Source organism: Anser cygnoides, chromosome 4 (assembly GCF_040182565.1).
Source record: "Anser cygnoides isolate HZ-2024a breed goose chromosome 4, Taihu_goose_T2T_genome, whole genome shotgun sequence".
Classification (NCBI taxonomy): domain Eukaryota; kingdom Metazoa; phylum Chordata; class Aves; order Anseriformes; family Anatidae; genus Anser; species Anser cygnoides.
In genome coordinates this window covers 25161365-25167500 of record NC_089876.1, presented here as the reverse complement: position 1 = coordinate 25167500, position 6136 = coordinate 25161365, and the positions used below count along the sequence as shown (strand labels likewise).

Genomic DNA, 6136 nt, shown 5'->3' with positions numbered 1-6136 from the left:
ATTTTTGTTATCAGTTGCATGTCGTCTCATTCTTTTTTTTTTATTTTATTTTTTTTCCCTTTTTTATATTTTTTTTCCCTACCTGTTGGAATATGTTTGTGAGCATAATCGTCATAAATTATGTTCAGGATTTTCAGATTTATTTATAATGTGGTTAAGATGAATGCTTCTATTTAAAAGGGGAAATATTTCTACATGTGCATATAGTTTTCCAAGAGTGTACCATTAATTGATTGTTGATAATAAAAACCAAAAGCAAATATAGCTCACCCTAGCTCTTCCCGCTTATTGTCAGGGGGTTGTTTGGGGCGGGGGGGGGGCTGGGCTCCTTTTTATTTCAGCAGAGACTGAAGGAGCGAGTCGCAGGCTCGGGACGGGGTCATCCAAAGGAGGGGGGTCCACAGGGATATTTGTCACCAGCCTGCACGTCGGGGAGGCCACGGCCCGGTGCCGGTTGGGGAGGAAGTTGCACGGGGTCGGAGCTTTTGTAGCAACCCCGACAGTGGGAAAGGGCCGGAATTAAGCTCAACCCGTTACGATTAAAAACGGGGAATGCAGCAGAGGTCTGCTTTGTCCGCGGATGAGCCACCCCTGGAGTAACGGGGGTGAATTTTGCTTTAAACGCCCGCAGCTTTTTGGGGACGGGGCCTGGCAGCGCCAGCCCCGACGGCGCGGCCGGGCCGGGGCCCCCCGAGGGGCTCGGGGCAGCTCTGGTGCCACCCCCCTGCCGCCCAGGGCCACTGTGGGGTGACGGCGGGGCCGATGAACTCTGCCTGACTCTGGCAGAGTCGACGGGGGCGGAAAAATAAAAGGCTGGCTGGGGGGCTGGCTGCAGAGAGGAACGGCAGCGGTGTTCCCTGCAGTGCCGGAGTGCCCGGCGAGGGGTCCGCAGCCAAGGGCACGGTGAAATGAGCCAGGAAAGCGGGGCGAGTGCCGGGTCACTGAAGAAAATACTTCAACAAGCAGTTTTAAAATGCTGCAATAAAATATGTGGTCAGTTTTCTGGAGGGAAAAGCAAATAGTCACCCTGTATGCAATTATTGAATGCAAGTTTTGTTATCGCATGGCTCGCATTTACCTGTCCACTTGTTCTTCCAAACACCTGAGAAGGATTTAAGAACATCTCTGCTCAAGGCAAGCTGTCTCTAGGAATGAGCTGTCTCCAGCCGGCAGCACAGCACCGGTGGCAGGCAGTGGCGAGCTCCCCCTGCCCGGTTCACCTGTGGGGCACGGCCGAGCTGACCCTTGTGCTTTTAGGGACAGCGAGACCCCCTCCTCCGGCACCCCAGCCAGCCAAGGGGCATCCAAAGATACTACAGCTGGTTGGGCCCTGTGGTGCAAAGCTTCCACGTTACGGCACACACCGGGTTTGATAATGGGAGGAGATAACAACACACTACTGCTTGTCTGGGTGTTTTCTTGCCATCAGTTCATTAATTTGTCTGCTAAGATCTGGGGTTTGCTTCTAATATGAGGGCTTCAGATTCCCAGCATTGGATCTAGCTATGTGTCTGCTAGGCTGGAGACCTTTCTCCCTCCTAATTTCACTACGATGTAAACTGATTTGCATCCTCATCTATCTTCCTCTGGATAAATTAAGTAGGCTGTGGCCTTAAAACCTCCCATACTCCTCAGGGCTCAAACTTTTAAAATCTTTTCCAGAGCTGAAGCCGCTGGCTCCTGTTGGTGACAACACTTTGCAGAAAGGACATCCGGACAGCCCCAAATGCTGTAGTGTCTCTCTCAGTAATGGGTCATACAGCACTAAGATCACCTCTCCACTACTGACCACGATTCTCCATTCATGTATCTGAACTTCTCCTTGGTCCTTTTGGCATGCTACAACCTTCTGTCCAGCCATGTATTCCCTTCAACCCTAAATCATTTCCCCTCTGCCTGTAAATCCTTTCCCTTTGATCATAAATCTTTGCCTATATGACCATAAATCCTTGCCCCTCCAACCCTAAATCCTTTCCCCAGCCACCTCTTTCCCTGTTCTGGTCACCCCCCTGCAGTGCAGGGGACCACGGGAGGCCCCAGACCATACGGGATGTGCCTGTTGCAAGAACCAGCATGCCAATAAATTCATAAACATCAGCAATTGCTCGGTCAGATAGAAAAGGATGGTTTGAAAATACACGAAGCTTGTTGCTCCAGCCTGTTTGAAAAGGAGTATTAATTAACTAAGTAATCTGCAGCACTGCTGCTGACCTTTCCAAGCACAGAGGCTAGGAGGGCCACGGGGCACCCAGCAGGAGCCCAGGCAAGAAGAAGAAACCAAATGGCTGCTGACCAGCGGTGCCAGTGAGAGCCAAAGCTGGTCCCTGACACCGAGAGACAGCGCTCGCAAGGCAAGGAGCTCTGGGCAGGAGGACCTGGCAAGCCCAGGGGTGCTTCAGAGAAGAAAGGAGGGTAAGGTGTATCACTGGTGTTTTGACCCACCTCATGTTATTCAAATAAAGAGTCATTTCTTTTAGAATCCAGCATCAGTCTGACATGAACAAATGGTGTTTCTTGAGGAGTTCAAAGGTATGCTCACATTGCCAGTATTACAAACTTTAACACAGAAGTGTTTGTAGCAACTGCACCATTTTGTTGTCTGCTCTTTTCAATGCCGTGACTGGAATTCAGGCCTAATGCTGAATTTGGCTCTGGGGCAGCTCCTGCACTCTCTCACTTTCTTCTCTCCCATACACAAACAAAAACTTGTTTACAGTATGAATCTCTGAGATGGATGGGTATTTACATGACAATGCAAAAATGAATTTTATTAGTAAGGAATACATAGCTAGCATGTAGGAAAACTACAAGTAATATATAAAAAAAACCTTTTTCACCGAGAAATGAGTGTGTCTAAATGGTTTAATCTTTACATATCATCACCTTCTTAATAAAGTTATCAAACTATTATCAACTTTTTGATTTCAAAGAGTCAAACATTACTCTATTGACCACCCTCACCATCCATAAAGCAGAGCAGCACTACAGAGGCCATATTGCAATGGGATCTGAAGTCTGCTGCTTCTGTCGTCGGTTTCATTTGTTCCTTCACATGTTGGCACCTGAGAGCTGTTGGGGAACAAACCGGTGGCGCCGTCTGGAGTGCTACTAAAATGTGTCTCCATCTTAGAAAACCAGCTTTGCTGTTTGTGCTTTGCACAAGAGCTCACCAGGTAGGCCAAGGCCAGGCCCTGGAGGAAGCCCATCTTCTCGCCGCATGGGGGACTCGTTCAGAAACAGCTCTGGAAACTTTCGGTGTGAAATAAAGCCCACGCTCCCATTTCCTAGGTGGGCAATGACCTGTGGAGAGAGGAAATCAGCTTTTGGGCTGATCCTTTTCATGACGATCACATCAGCAGGAAATTAAAGTATCTGCACGTGGACAGGAATATTGTTTCACACTGTCGTGCGGTTCCAGGCCATGCTGCTTCACGTTCCTTTCTGGAGTAGAGGCAGAAGGGAAATGCAGACACCTCCTGCCGTTCCAAGTGGCTCAGAGGAAGAAGCTAAAATGTAGAAAGTCTATCACAGCATTAGATAAAACTTCAGGGTAGTCCTGGGAAGTGTGAGAGGAGCTATGCCTTCCCAGAGGTCTGAAATGTAACATCAGCACTAAGGCCTCTGACACTGGGCATAAACCGTGGACAGGGCCTTCGGCAGCCTTAACTTCCATATCGTTTAACAGAAAGACGTTTACAGAAAACAAATCAACACATTAATTTCCCCTAAGTAGAAAATCTACCTAGGGAGCAAAGCCCGAATGTTATGAGGTGAATGCTCAGCACCTTGAGAGCTGCTACGCAGGGGAAGCTTTAATTCTCACTGCAGTTTATCGAGGCAGTGTTAATGGAGTTAAATACAATGTATGGTTACACGTATGTACTATACAGACTGTCATGAGGTGCAGGTTGGTCTTACCTGCCCAGTCTGGTGAGATTCACAGAAAGGTGGCAAGAACGACCAAGGGCACATGTCATTCTAGATGGGAGGAAAAGTTACTTGTCCTAGCAAGGGAGTGTGCTGTAGTGTACAAGATTACATTTATGTGAATACCAAAATACTGACCAGACTGGAGAAGCTAGGCTAGGGGTTCTTGGTTTTTACCTGTTTAATCTCACCTCTCGGTGAATGCTTCACTCTCCCGACATTGGTGCTGCAGATACCCATGGCCAACTTGTAGTCAGCTACCTGATGGTAGCTCGATCTACAGTGTTGACTCATGTTTATCTTAAAAAGTGTATCTTTATTCACTGACATATTTACACAAATAAAACCACACGTAGCGTGCCTCTTTCTTCTGGGGACCCCAGTGCAGCTCTGAGTGATGGAGCTCCCAAGGACCAGATGATAACACCAATGCTAACAGGGAAAGCAAACTCCTGTTCTTCCTGCACAACTCTTTCTTCCTACAGAGATGGCTTTGATCAAAGTCGTGTACAACTGAGAATAAAATATGTTTTTCCAAGCACTAATACTTGCTTTTATTACAGGGGGGTGGGGGGTGGGGGGTGGGGGGGGTGGAAATAATCTAAAAGGACTACATACAACAGTGCCATCGTTTGATCGCTGCCTTAGTATGGAGCAAGTTTAGCATTGGTTAAAGGAGGTACCTCAGCCCCTAGGTAATCAGACTGAGACCCACAGCCATGAGATTTTGCTGAGGTCAATTTTTTAGCCAAATTCTGCAAGCAGCTGAGCTATTAAGTAAGAGTATCCAGCCAATACAGTCTGGTTTAATAAAAGCTTCTGAAAGTGATATAAAACCACCCATTTCTGGGTTTAAGACAATCTCTGCTTCCTAAAGATGAGACCTTTAACAAAGACTTTCCTCCTGAAAGATTTCTTGTGTGTTCTTGTAAACCATCCACTCTTGCTCAATTCCAGAAATAAGTTCACAATCTGCAGATCACAAATTTTAGGCGGCACTTTGTTTCTATATTCTAACAGCAAATGGGAGCATGTCCTCCCACATTTTCTTCAATTACCTTTCTTCTTTGTCTTTCTGGGTGGACAATAGTCCCGACTACCTTCACGCCCTGTGAAGTGCTTTCAGCCCTGGACTAAGTGCATTGAACAGCTGAAGTCAAATACTCTTGTCTGCAAAACTGATTCATTTTTCCTATTATTACTGATTACTTCCATTGATCAATACTTTCACTGGTGCATACCACTAATACATTTAAATGTCAATGTGGGAATTAATTATTCCAATTTATTTCCTTCCAGGGATCATGAAATCCAAATTTTTCTGAGATTTTGGGATATAAATATAAATTTATGACCAGATTTGTCTTTAAATTTGTCCAGAATCTTTGGTACAAAACTTCATAAGCTTAAAATAATTTTGAGGTATTTTACTTCTAAGGCATTTTTACAAATATATTTAAAAGTAATACAAATGAAAATACTTAATCACTTTAAAAATTAGCACATTGAAAAACTTGCAATTTCTACACACAGTTACAAGTGAGTTCTGAACAAAAAGGGGTTTCTCGAAGCAATGAAAAATATTAACGATACAAGAGATGATTCAATTATATAACTGTGTATTGTAATTCCGAATGATTTATAAAAGGCAAAATTCAGATATGCTATACAATAAATTATCATTAAGACGAGACTACGGTTTGGTCTAATAGAATCCCATTATTTAGAAATGGAAAAAGAAACCCTATTAGATTATATAGTTAATTCTCTGCCAGTGCTGAGGTCACTGCTCTTTCACTCTCGGCTCCTCTACATGAAAATTGTTGGTGCAGTTGAACGGTCTTCTTGTGCAGACAGGGCTACGGAAATAAAAGAGGAGTATATATATGTGTGTGTATATATATATATGTGTGTGTGTGTGTGTTTGTCTGTGTGTATATGTGTGTATATATATATAAATATATATATATTTTTTTTCCTGGACCTGCAACGACCAAGAAGATTCATCTACTGCTGGTTTCAGTGTGATGTAAGTAGCATACCACTTCTGAGAGCAAAACCATAGCTTGGGAGACACTCAGTTTATACTGAAGAAACACTGGAAATGTGATTTATCCCGCTCCATCTCTTAGCAAGCCTGTGGTTTCCACCTAGAAATGGCTGCGAGGCTCCAGGTGATGCCCAGTGCCGTTTCCAGCCTGGCACCAAG

At 44.9% G+C, this 6136-nt stretch overlaps 1 protein-coding gene across 1 annotated transcript in view; it reads left to right on the top strand.

Annotated features, from left to right (window-relative positions):
• Window positions 1-264, top strand: part of PHOX2B (paired like homeobox 2B) — a 4332-nt gene extending 4068 nt beyond the window's left edge. Inside the window, exon 3 of the mRNA XM_066995804.1 lies at window positions 1-264. This exon is cut by the window's left edge and continues 1207 nt beyond it. The gene's annotated coding sequence lies outside the window, so the exon portion shown is untranslated.
• The last annotated feature ends 5872 nt before the right edge of the window (window positions 265-6136 follow it).